The 13,737-nt window shown below is 46.6% G+C and overlaps 1 pseudogene; it reads left to right on the top strand.

Annotated features, from left to right (window-relative positions):
* Positions 1 to 10,459: 10,459 nt before the first annotated feature.
* On the top strand, positions 10,460 to 10,579 carry LOC116978814 (annotated as a pseudogene).
* Positions 10,580 to 13,737: the final 3,158 nt, after the last annotated feature.

Here is a 13,737-nt window from a genome sequence, read left to right as displayed (position 1 = left end):
TTCTGGGGCTGCAAGTGTTGTAAGGCAGCAACTATACCGCTGCGCCACCGTGCCGCCCTTGTGTAGAAAGGAACTGCAGGCGCTGGTCTAAGCCGTAGATAGACACAAAATGCCGGAGTAACTCAGCGGGTCAGACAGCATCTCGGGAGATACTCCAGCATTTTGTGTCAACCTTCAGAAGGCTGTGCATTGATTGGCACATTACCATGGTTACAGCTGAACATTAGTGTGTGGTAGCTGGAGTTTGGACAATAATTCACTGGGATGAATCTTTTGGTTGCATTATGTGGAATGAAATTCATATCCGATCCAGTACCTGTAAATCATTGTGCCATTTCGCCAATAGATATTGCACCACTGGTTACAAATAAGGCTGTATAATGCTTTAATAACGTGAACCTTCTATATACATTTATGAAGATATTTAACTTCTGTTGGGATCCATGAGAAAAGTTATTGAAAGTGAATGGATATACAGTGCATTCAGAAAGTATTCAGACCACTTCACTTTTTCCACATTTTGTTACGTTACAGCCTTATTCTAAAATGGATTAAATTCTTTTTTTTTATCAGCAATCTACACACAATAGCCCACAATAAAAAAGTGAAAACAGGTGTTTAGAAATTTTTGCAAAATAATTAAAAATAAATAACTGAAATATCACATTTACATAAGTTTTCAGACCCTTTACTCAGTACTTTATTGAGGCACCTTTGGCAGTGATTACAACCTCAAGTCTTCTTGGGTATCACGCTACAAGCTTGGCACACCTGTATTTGGGTAATTTATCCCATTCTTCTCTGCAGATCCTCTCAAGCTCTGTCAGGTTGGATGGGGAGTGTCGATGCACAGCTATTTTCAGATCCCTCCAGAGATGTTCGATCGGGTTCAAGTCCGGGCTCTGGCCGGGTCACTTACGGACATTCACAGACTTGTCACAAAGCCACTCCTGCGTTGTCTTGGACGTAAGCTTTAGGTTGTTGTCCTGTTGGAAGGTGAACGTCTGCCCCAGTCCGAGGTCCTGAACGCTCTGGAGCAGGTTTTCATCAAGGATCTCTCTATACTTTGCTCCGTTCATCTTTACCTCGACCGTTTCGGCCGCCTCTTCCATGGAGAGGCGATTTTTTCAGGTCGCCTCCCCCGTGGCCTAACAGCAGGGATCGGCGCCGACTTTCCCGGAGACGCGCCTGGAGCTTCAGCGGCGGGTGCAGCGTGGACTCTCGGCACGGAGCGGGTGAGACCTCGCTGGAGGGGAGCGCTCCGTTACGCTGGCCCGCGGCAGCCGGCAGCCTGAAGCCGCGGTCTGCAGAACTCCAGCTGGTGCGGCGTCTACAGCCCGGGATCTCACGTTGGGGACCCGGGTGGAAGAAGCTTCCACCGCCGGCCCGCGGCCATCTTCTACCGCGGGTGCGGCATGGACTTAACATCTCCCCTGGAGGGGAGCTTCGACCGCTGGCCCTGCAGACTGCGGTGCTTCCGGCTGCGGCACGGCAGGTACTTTAAAACTTTGACCGCCGGCCTACACCAGCCTGAAGCCGCGGTCTCTGGTTGGGAAGAGCCGATCCTGGACGCACCTTGACTTTGACTTTGTCCCTTACCATCTGGACGCCCGCAGCAACGGCTGTGGAGGGTGGTGGTCCCGTGGGGAAAATGGAGGAGGACTGGCCAAGCTCTGTGCCTTCCACCACAGTGATGAATGCTGTGGTGGATGTTTGTGTAAATTTTTTATTGTGGTTGTGTTCTTTATTATTGTACCGCTGCTGGCAACCCAAATACCACCGACCTTGGTTGTGTGGCAATTAAATTATTTCATATGTTAGTAAGTCTCTATCCTAAGGCCCTTCTCCCCCGATTGCTCAGTTTGGCCAGGCTCTATGAAGAGTCCTGGTGGTTTCAAAGTTCTATTTAAGAATGACGGAGGCCACTGTGCTCTTCGGGACCTGCAATGCTCCAAAAAATGTTTTCCCCAGATCTGTGTCTCAACACAATCCTGTCTCGGAGGTATTTGACTTCTGTTGGGATCCATGAGAAAAGTTATTGAAAGTGAATGGATATACAGTGCATTCAGAAAGTATTCAGAAGGAGGTCTACAGACAATTCCTTCGTCTTCATGGCTTGTTTTTTGCTCTGACATGCACTGTCAACGGTGGGACCTTATATAGACAGGCGTGTGCCTTTCCAAATCATGTCCAATCAATTTAATTTACCACTTGTAGACTCCTATCAAGTTGTAGAAACATCTCAAGGATAATTAATGGAAACACGATGCATCAATTTTGAGAGTCACAGCAAAGGGTCTGAATACTTACGTAAATGTGATATTTATTTTTAATTATTTTGCAATAATTACTAAACACCTGTTTTCGCTTTTATATTATGAGGTATTGTGCGTAGATTGATGATAAAAAAAATGACTGTAACCAATTTTAGAATAAGGCTGTAATGTAACAAAATGTGGAAAAAGTGAAGGGGTCTGAATACTTTCTCAATGCACTGTAGAGCATATATCCACCGTCGTGGTCCAAACCTTCAACTTGGACTTATTCTTTCCTTTGAAAATGGCCCCAAAATATAGCGACATGTGGAAGAATTTCACGCTGCAGTGCAACCGTGACACTGAAGAGCCGTTGAACCATTAAAGACCCTTTGAACCATTCCTATAACGTTTAAAAGATACTTGGACAGGTACATGGATAGGATAGGTTTAGAGGGACATGGGCAGGTGGGACCAGTGTAGATGGGGCATCTAAGTCAGTGTGGGCAAGTTGGGCTGAAGGGCCTGTTTCCATGCTGAATGACCCTAGGATTCTCCATCACTTTAAAATGAGCCTGCAAGACTCATTTTGGCCCTTGTGGCTAAGGGGATCAGGGGGTATGGAGAGATGGCAGGTACGGGATACTGGGTTGGATGATCAGCCATGATCATATTGAATGGCGGTGCAGGCTCGAAGGGCCGAATGGCCTACTCCTGCACTTATTTTCTATGTCTATGTCTATGTCTAAGACACCTAGTACGGAAAATCCATTCTTCTTCTTCTTCTTGGGTGTGGCGTGCACAGCCTAAAGATGTCGGACAACTTGTTTTATTTGATCTTATTTGATTGTGCACGCCGGGTTGATTGCATTCGTCGAAACAGGGCGGAACCCTATTCTCCCACCCCGGAAAATATATTAATCCAATAAAACACTTTTTGGAAAATGGAGCAAAATAAAATTTTGGGGTAGAAAGAGCATGTAATAGTTGATCCATATTGACATAAAAATATAGAACGTAGGTGCAGGAGTAGGCCATTCGGCCCTTCGAGCCTGCACCGCCATTCAATCTGATGGTAACAGCCGCAGAACAGCCTCCACCTTCTGGAGAGTGTTGGACCAGGGTAGTTACGGATCAATATGGTTTGGAAGGTATTGTTTGGCATTGTGTAAAGTGCGTTTCTCAGGTGTCTATGCAATGCAGAACTTGATATGAAATATGGTTAAAAAGCACTGAGGAAAAGACTTTTAGGATCTTGATTGATTACATAGAATGCATTTTTGGAATGCATGCATGGATGGACACACAGTGCTGGAGTAACCCAGGAGATCAGGCAGGATCTCTGGAGAAGATGGATAGGTGAGAATTACATGTCGGGACTGTACTTCAGACAGACCCTATCTGAAGAAGGGTCTTGACCTGAAACGTCACCTATCCATGTTCTACAGAAATGCTGCCTGACCCGCTGAGTTACTCCAGCACTTTAGTGTATTAACCAGCATTTGTGGTTCCTTGTTTCTAGAATAAGGACCTGTTCTTGTTTTATACTGTTCTATGTTCTATGTTGGGACGACATATGGCACAATGGGCTAAGTGTTCGGCTGGCAACCGGAAGGTAGCCGGTTCGAATCCCGCTTGGAGTGCATACTGTCGTTGTGTCCTTGGGCAAGACACTTCACCCACCTTTGCCTGTGTGTGAATGTGTGTGAATGTGTGTGAGTGATTGGTGGTGGTCGGAGGGGCCGTAGGCGCAGAATGGCAGCCACGCTTCCGTCAGTCTGCCCCAGGGCAGCTGTGGCTACAGAAGTAGCTTACCACCACCGAGTGTGACTGAGGAGTGAATGAATAATGCGATGTAAAGCGCCTTGAGTATTAGAAATCCCATCCATCATTATTATTATTATTATTATGTTCTATCTTCTGTTTTGGGGAGAACCAGCCTATTTTACCTGGGCATTGAGGAACACCGAATAAATCGATCAGTGGACTGTGTAACTTTACTTGTTGTCGTGAGAATAATTTCTTATGAAACATGGCAGTAAACTGATTTGGGATTCCACCGCGATCACTAGCTTTCAACAAAATGATGAGTATTGACTGCTCTGTAGGATTGGCACGAGTAATGCTTTTTCATTCAATACAACAGGGAATGGAGAATGCGGGAGAGTTTTTATTTTAGTTTAGTTTATTTCAGTGATACAGCACGGATACGGGCCCTTCGGCCCACCGAGTCCGCACCGACTGGCGATCCCCGCACATTAACACTATCCTACACACACTAGGAACAATTTTACATTTATAACAAGCCAATTAACCTACAAACTTGTACGACTTTGGAGAGTGGGAGGAAACCGAAGATCTCGGAGAAAACCCACGCAGGTCACGGGGAGAGCGTACAAACTCCGTACAGGCAGCACCCGTAGTCAGGATCGCACTCATAGAAACATAGAAAATAGGTGCAGGAGTAGGCCATTTGGCCCTTCGAGCCTGCACCGCCATTCAATATGATCATGGCTGATCATCCAAATCAGTATCCTGTACCTGCCTTCTCTCCATACCCCCTGATCCCTTTAGCCACAAGGGCCACATCTAACTCACTCTTAAATATAGCCAATGTACTGGCCTCAACTACCTTCTGTGGCAGAGAATTCCAGAGATTCACCACTCTCTGTGTGAAAAATGTTTTTCTCATCTTGGTCCTAAAATATTTCCCCCTTATCCTTAAACTGTGACCCCTTGTTCTGGACTTCCCCGACATCGGGAACAATCTTCCTGCATCTAGCCTGTCCAACCCCTTAAGAATTTTGTACGTTTCTATAAGATCCCCCCTCAATCTTCTAAATTCTAGCGAGTACAAGCCGAGTCTATCCAGTCTTTCTTCATATGAAAGTCCTGACATCCCAGGAATCAGTCTGGTGAACCTTCTCTGTACTCCCTCTATGGCAAGAATGTCTTTCCTCAGATTAGGAGAATCTGGCACTCGGGTCTCTGGCGCTGTGAGGCAGTAGCTCTACCGCTACACCACCATTAGTCAAAGGGAAAAGAGCTCCTCGCTTGATATTCTGGAGATTTTCTCAATTATATTTGAAGTCGGCAAAAAAGTTTCAGAGTTTTGTTTTGTGGGAAGTTTATTCCATGGAGATTCAAATCAAAAGACCACAAGGCCTTACCTCCTGCTGCTTTTACATGCGTTCGCCATGCTTGAGTCCACGATTATGAAAACACCATTTGAGGATGGAACAAGTTATAAGTTAACGATACAGTGTTTTGTTTGTTTCAACCTCTTGGATGTTGGCGTGGTACATGCATACGATGCAATTGGAGAACGTGTTAAGAATAGAGATTTCCCCCCTGAGCAACAAGCTCAGTGAGCAGCGAGCTAGAAGTCCTTCTGAGATCTTGTATTTTTTCATTTGGCCTCACTAACATCCAAGCAGTAACTTATTTTCCAAAGGAAATTAATACAATTGATGTTTTTGCCTCCTGTTCCTCCTGGATTAGAGGGTTTCAGCTGCAATGGGATGTTTGACAGATTTAGATTTTTTTCTCTGGAACATCCAAGGTTGAGAGAAAACTTGATAGAAACTGGGTAGAGTGGATGTGAAGAGGATGCTCCCATTTGTGGGAGAGTCTAGGACCAGAGGCCGTAGCCTCAGAATAAAAGGACGTACCTTTAGAAAGGAGATGAAGAGGAATTTTTTAGTCAGAGGGTGGTGAATCTGTGGAATTCATTGCCACAGACGGCTGTGGAGGCCAACTCAATGGATATTTTTAAGGCAGGGATTGGCAGATTCTTGATTAGCACGGGTGTCAAGGGTTACGGGGGAGAAGGCAGGAGAATGGGGTTGAGAGGAAAAGGTAGATCAGCCATGATTGAATGGCGGATTAGATGTGATGGGCCAAATGGCCTAATTCCGCTCCTGTAACTTAAGAACTTAAAATTAGATAGGGTAGACAGTCAGAACGTTTGTTTTCCCAGGGTGGAAATATCCACCACTAGAGGGCGTAGCTGTAAAGTGAGAGGGGGGAAAGCTTAATGGAGATGCGCGGGGCATGTTTTTGTACACTCAGGGAGTGGTAGGGGCCTGGAACGCTTTGCCAGTGCTGGTGGTGGAGGCAGATACGATAGTGGTATTTAAGAGGCTTTTGGATTGAAGCACATTGAAGTGCAGGGAATAGAGGGATAGGGATCATGTACAGGCAGGTGAGATCAGTTTAACGTGGTATTGTGTTTGGCACAAACACAGCTGTTCTTGAGTTGCACTGTCCTATTGGAATAGAAAGAGGAGCTGATATAACAATGGTGCTTTAGAAGCTTTTAGGTGGATACACAGTGAATGGAGGGATATGTATCACGTGCAGGTAGAGATGATTAGTTTAACCTGACATCATGTTATAAAGTTATCTCTTATTATTCCTGCAAGTTGCGATTTTGCTGTTCATAAACACAGCTGTTAGATTTGTCCCTGGGGAAGAATGCTGCACAAAAAGAGAGGATTTCTGAATTGCCACAATATAGGGCGGCGCGGTGGCGCAGCGGTAGAGTTGCTGCCCTGGGTTCGATCCTGACTACGGGTGCTGTCTGCATGGAGTTTGTACGTTCTCCCCGTGACCTGCGTGGGTTTTCTCCAGGTACTCCGGTTTTCTCTCACACTCCAAAGACATACAGGTTTGTATGTTTCAGGACGTTTTGGGTCAGGACCTTTCTTCCAACGTTCGTTTGAGTGTGAAGAAAAGTCCAAATTCAAAACTTAGTCAGTCCATTTTCTCCCCAGGCTGCCAGACCTGTTGAGTTCCTCCAGTATTTTTTACTTTGTTTAAATACTACTTGGGCGGCACGATGGCGTAACGGTAGAGTTGCTGCCTTACAGCGCTTACAGTGCCGGAGACCCAGGCTCCATCCCGATGACGGCTGCTGTCTGTACTGATTTTTTACGTTTTCCCTGTGAGCGCGTGTGTTTTCTCCGAGGTCTTCGGCTTCCTCCCACACTCCAAAGACGTACGGGTATGTAGGTTAATTGACATGGTAAATGTAAACATTGTCCCTAGTGTGTGTAGGATAGTGTTAATGTACTACGGGGATCACTGGTTGGCGTGGACCCGTTCGGCCGAACAACTTGTTTCCGCGCTCTATCTCTAAACTAAACTAAACTAAACTACTTTGCTTGTAACCGTTGCAACCGCAAGAAATGCAACACCTGTCCCTTCACCTCCCCCCTCGACTCCATTCAAGGTCCCAAGCAGTCGTTCCAGGTGCGACAAAGGTTCACCTGTATCTCCTCCAACCTCATCTACTGCATCCGCTGCTCTAGATGTCAGCTGATTTACATCGGTGAGACCAAGCGTAGGTTGGGCGATCGTTTCGCCGAACACCTCCGCTCAGTCCGCAATAACCTACCTGACCTCCCGGTGGCTCAGCACTTCAACTCCCCCTCCCATTCCCAATCCGACCTCTCTGTCCTGGGTCTCCTCCATTGCCAGAGTGAGCAACAGCGGAAATTGGAGGAACGGCATCTCATATTCCGTCTGGGGACCTTGCGTCCTTATGGCATTAACATTGAATTCTCCCAATTTGGCTAGCCCTTGCTGACTCCTCCCCTTCCTTAACCCTCTAGCTGTCTCCTCCCACCCTCCCATCCGCCCGCCCTCGGGCTCCTCCTCCTCCTCCCCTTTTCCTTCTTTCTTTCCTCCCCCCACCCCCCATCAGTCTGAAGAAGGGTTTCGGCCCGAAACGTCGCCTATTTCCTTCGCTCCATAGATGCTGCTGCACCCGCTGAGTTTCCCCAGCAATTTTGTGTACCTTCGATATTCCAGCATCTGCAGTTCCCTTTTGAATATTTTGCTTGTACAATGCGTTGTACTTTGATTTTCCAGATGGTCTCACCCATTTTGTTTAGTTAACCAACCCCAGTTTAGTTTGGTTTAGAGATACAGCATGGAAACAGGCCCTTCGGCCCACCGAGTCTGTGTGCTGACCAGCAATCCCCGTACACTAGCATTATCCTACACACTAGGGACAATTTACAGTTTTTAACCAAAGCCAATTCACCTACAAACCTGTACATCTTTGGGTTTGGGAGGAAACCGGAGCACCCGGAGAAAACACACGGGGAGAATGTCCAAACTCCGTACGGACAGCACCCGCAGTCAGGATCAAACCCGGGTCTCTGGCGCTGTAAGGCAGCAACTCTACCGCTGCACCACCGTGCCACCCTAGACGGTGACAATCTTGGCGAATGAGGCTGTCAGCACACTGGATGACTAAGGAAAGTTCCTTCAAAAAAGTTTCTTTGAAAACTGCTGCATCTTTCTAATCTCATCGTGGTAACTGCTCCAATCACCGGCCACTGGGTCCACAGAGCGTTTTGCTGCCCCATTATTCATCCTCGACGCGCTGAGATGATGCTGGTAGCTCTCGAACATGGGTTAGGCATACGTGGGGCAAGGGGAGCAACAGTATGAACGAGGAAGATTGCAGAAGTCATCAGTTTAGCTTTGTGTAAAATGGGTGAGAGCAAACTGACCTGCAAGTTACCAGGGATGTTTCCTACACTAACTTCCTGACTTCAGGATATATGGAAGCACTTCATACCAATGAGATGGGTTTGAAGTGTATTCACTGTTGAAATCGCAACCACTCCAACGATTCTGCAAATGGTAGCGTGATGGATGGCCAGCTAATCTATTTTGAGACACAGGAAAACAATCCTCAAGTTCCTTCTATATTTCTTTGGAAGAAATGCCCAGGGATCGTCTCCAAGACCAAAAGAGGCTGCAGAAGGTGGTGGGCATTGCTCATGACCTCCTCGCCATCAAAGGGATCTACAGGATCCACTGCCCCAAGAAGGCAGCCAATGTCATCAAAAACGTGGAGCGGCTTGGTGCCGCAAGGTGGCGCTGCGGTAGAATTGCTGCCCTAGAGCGCCAGAGTCCCGGGTTCAATCCCGACTATGGGTGCTGCCTGTATGGAGTTTGTACATTCTCCCCGTGACCCACGTGGGTTTTCTCCAGGATCTCCGGTTTCCTCCCACGCCGCCAACGCTAGTGTGTAGGATAGTGATAATGTAGGCCCAATGGGCTGAATGTCATAATTCTGCTCATAAGATCATGTGATAGGAGCAGAATTAGGCCATTTGGCCCATCGTCAACGCCATTCTAGTGGTAATCTACTGAATTCCAGATGGCAATCTACTGAATTCCACGTTCCTTCAGACTGAAGGGTCCTACTCTGTAAGGTTGTCTGTCTAATTCCCTCCACACATGCCTGGCCTGCTGTTCTTCCAGCAGTAATTTTTAATTCCATCCATGCCTTAATCAAATACCTGTACAGCCACGACGTAAATGTTGTCATAATTTTATAACTAATAAGAGCAAATTTAGCCATTCGGCCCATCAAGTCCACTCTGCCATTCAATCATGGCTGATCTATCTCTCCCTCTAATCCCATTCTCCTGCCTTCTCCCCATAACCTCTGATGCCCGTACTAATCAAGAATCTATCTATCTCTGCCTTAAATATATCCACTGACTTCTGCTTTATCAAACCGCTCTGATGCTGATTCTCCAAGAAAAATAATCTCACTTCCCCTCCCCCCCCCCCCCCCCCCCCCCCCTCACAAATTGGGAAAACCTCTCCGGAATTGCATCAATTATTCGGATTGCTGCCGTTACCGGACCTCCTTGTGTTTGTAACCTGCTGCTCTGCAGGATCACACGGCATGGACCTCTTTTGTAAGCCCCTCCGACGCATGGCTACCTGCTGCCCAGCGATCATCTTGAGCGGAAGTTAATGATTTCTCCTGTGAAGCAAAGAGAAAGGCAAGGAAAACCTGCAGTTGCTTTGTAAATAGGCATTTGCTGGCAGCACTGCTGAATTAAAGTCCACTGAATTATTCAGCCTGGGGAAGGAGATATAGATGCTTGGTTGAATTGATTGAAAGGTACAGCATGGAAACAGGCCCTTCATCCCACCGAGCCCACGCCTGACATCGATCACCCACACACACACACGTTCTGTTGTTATCCTACTTTCTCATCCACTCCTTACACACTAGGGGCAATTTTAGGCCAATTAACCTATAAACCCATAAATGTTTAGGATGTGGGAGCTTTCAGTGGAGGTAGTTGAGGCAGGGACTATCACAACATTGAAAGAATCACTTGGACAGGTATATGGATAGGACAGGTTCAGAAGGAAAATGTATGGTCTATGGCCATGCTAGCCTGAAAACACATGATGTCATCTGATCTCAGAAGCTACGTAGGCTCAGGCCTGGTTGGTACTTGGATGGGAGACCACCCTGGGAATACCAGATGCGGTGGACTTAAAGCTTTTCACTGTACCTCGGTATACGTGACAATGGGGAGAAGGCAGGATAATGGGGTTAGGAGGGAGAAAGCCATGGCCGTGGAAAGAATGGCGGAGTAATTCTGCTCCTATCACTTATTGAATTGAATTGAATCCTTTATTTGTCATTCAGACCTTTCGGTCTGAACGAAATGCTGTTGCCTGCAGCCATACATGTAATAATAACAAAACACAAATTAACATCCACCACAGTGAGTTCACCAAACACCTCCTCACTGTGATGGAGGCAAAAGTCTTAGAGTTACTGTCTCTTCCCTCCTCTTCTCCCTCTGCGCCGAGGCGATACCCCATTTGACATAAACTAAACCCTTCAAATGCAGGCAGGTGGGACTACTGTGGATGAGGTATGGTGGTTGGCATGCACCTGTTGGGCTGAAGGGCCTGCTTGCATGCTGTATGGCTACACCCAGAGGAAACTCACGTGGTCATGGGGAGAACATAGAAACATAGAAACATAGAAAATAGGTGCAGGAGTAGGCCATTCGAGCCTGCACCGCCATTCAATATGATCATGGCTGATCATCCAACTCAGTATCCTGTACCTGCTTTCTCTCCATACCCCCTGATCCCTTTAGCCACAAGGGCCACATCTAACTCCCTCTTAAATATAGCCAATGAACTGGCCTCAACTACATTCTGTGGCAGAGAATTCCAGAGATTCACCACTCTCTGTGTGAAAAATGTTTTTCTCATCTCAGTCCTAAAAGATTTCCCCCTTACCCTTAAGCTGTGACCCCTTTTTCTGGACTTCCCCAACATCGGGAACAATCTTCCTGCATCTAGCCTGTCCAATCCCTTAAGAATTTTGTAAGTTTCTATAAGATCCCCCCTCAATCTTCTAAATTCTAAGAACGTGCAAACTTCACGCAGGCAGCAAACAGCAACCCGGGAGCTGTGGTGGAAGTGGCATGGACTGAAAATGGTCTCATCTGCTTCAACTTCCCGTGAGGCCAATTCTGCGGAGAACCTCTGCGCTGACAGCAAGACTAAGGCTGGCGCAACCCCTTGCGATCAATATCAACCATGAAAAAACACACAAAATACTTGAAGGGCACAGTGGCGCAGCGGTAGAGTTGCTGCCTTACAGCGCCAGAGACCTGGGTTCGATCCTGACCACGGGCGCTCTCTGTATAGAGTTTGTACTTTCACCCCGTGACCTGCGTGAGATTTCTCCACGTGCCGCATTTTACTCTCACACTCCAAAGACGTATAAGGTTTGTAGGTTAATTGGCTTTGGTCAAATTTTTAATTGTCCCTATTGTGTGTAAGATAGTGCTAATATACGGGGTGATCGCTGGTCGGCGCGGACTCGGTGGGCCGAAGGACCTGTTTCCGCACTGTATCTCTAAAGTCCTTAGTCTAACTCAGCAGGTCAGGCAGCATCTGTGGAGGGAACGGGCATGTGACATTTCGGGTCAGGTCACTGGTTGAGTACGGGGAAGAAAACTGGACAAGAAGGGTAGGGGCCATATTAAGCCTGGCAAGTGATAGGTGGATACACAAGATGCTGGAATTCTGAGCAGAACACAAAGTGCTATCGTAACTCAAACTATTGTACTTTCTTACCTACTATCATGTATTCAGACTTCACTTTAAAAATAATTTCAATGTTGGCAGAGTTTTGCCGTATTTAATAACTTTTAATTTCAATTTATCTATTTCCTCTAATATTTCAGTTAACATATTGTAATATAGCTTGCATATGTTTCTGTAAAATGCATTTTGAAGGAAGAACAGTAAGTTCTCAGCTTTCTTTTGTAGATTTATTTTCCAATTAATATAATTTTTTTTAGATACCGTGTGGAAACTGGTTTATCAGCCCACCGAGTCCGCGCCGACCAGCAACCCCCGTACACTAGTTCCATCCTACACACTAGGAACAATATACAGAAGCTAGTTTGCCTACAAACCTGCAGGTCAGTGGAATGTGTGGGGAAACCAGAGCACCCTGAGAAAACCCACATGGTCACAGGGAGAACGTACAAACTCCGCACAGACAAGCACCCGTAGACAGGATCGAACCCGGGTCTCTGGCGCTGTCCCACTGTGCCATTTTCTGTATTTAATACAAAAAATTTCTGGGTCCGTAAAAGATCAAGGAAATGAGAGTTGTGGAGAAATATCACAGCCTAGTTCAGCCATTAGTTGAGTTGATTTGAGTTTAGTTTATTGCCAAGTGTACCCAGGTACAGTGAAAAGCTTTTGTTGCTTTTCACTGTTAGTCGGTACACACATTGAAACATATAAGATTGCTAAGGGTTTGGACACGCTAGAGGCAGGAAACATGTTCCCGATGTTGGGGGAGTCCAGAACCAGGGGCCACAGTTTAAGAATAAGGAGTAAGCCATTTAGAACCGAGACGAGGAAACACTTTTTCTCACAGAGAGTGGTGAATCTGTGGAATTCTCTGCCTCGGAGAGCAGTGGAGGCTGGTTCTCTGGATGCTTTCAAGAGAGAGCTAGATAGAGCTCTTAAAAATAGCGGAGTCAGGGGATATGGGGAGAAGGCAGGAACGGGGTATTGATTGTGGATGATCAGCCATGATCACATTGAATGGCGGCGCTGGCTCGAAGGGCCGAATGGCCTACTCCTGCACCTACTGTCTATTGTCTATTGCGTGCTAACCTGTTAGCGGAAAGACAAAACGCGATTGCAATCGAGCCGTCCGCAGTGTTCAGACACATGACAAAGTTCAAGGTAAAGCACTGACTGGCAACGTTGGTCCATTTGACATTCTGTTACCTATCTCAGCTCTGCCATTTTGGAGGTCGGGCTTTTCCAGCAGTGTATGGGAGGAAGGAAAGCCTAACAGAATTGCCAGAACACGAGGAAATATGTTCCACCATTCAATATGATCATAGCTGATCTAGGCTGCCCTCAACTACTCAATGACCTCTCTCCATAACCCTTAATTCCTTCGTCTTTCAGAATATTTAATGATCGCCACCCACGGATGTTAGGGGTTATGGGGAGAAGGCAGGAGAATAGTGTTAGGAGGGAGAGATAGATCAGCCATGATTGCATGGCGGAGTAGACTTGATGGGCCGAATGCTCTAATTCTGCTCCTATCACATGAATTCATAGCGAGAGGGTTTGTGTATTGGATCAAGGAGGT

Source organism: Amblyraja radiata, chromosome 11, assembly GCF_010909765.2.
Source record: "Amblyraja radiata isolate CabotCenter1 chromosome 11, sAmbRad1.1.pri, whole genome shotgun sequence".
Taxonomy (NCBI): Eukaryota; Metazoa; Chordata; class Chondrichthyes; order Rajiformes; family Rajidae; genus Amblyraja; species Amblyraja radiata.
Note: the sequence above shows the minus strand (reverse complement) of the source record. Positions and strands in the feature narration are given on the sequence as shown.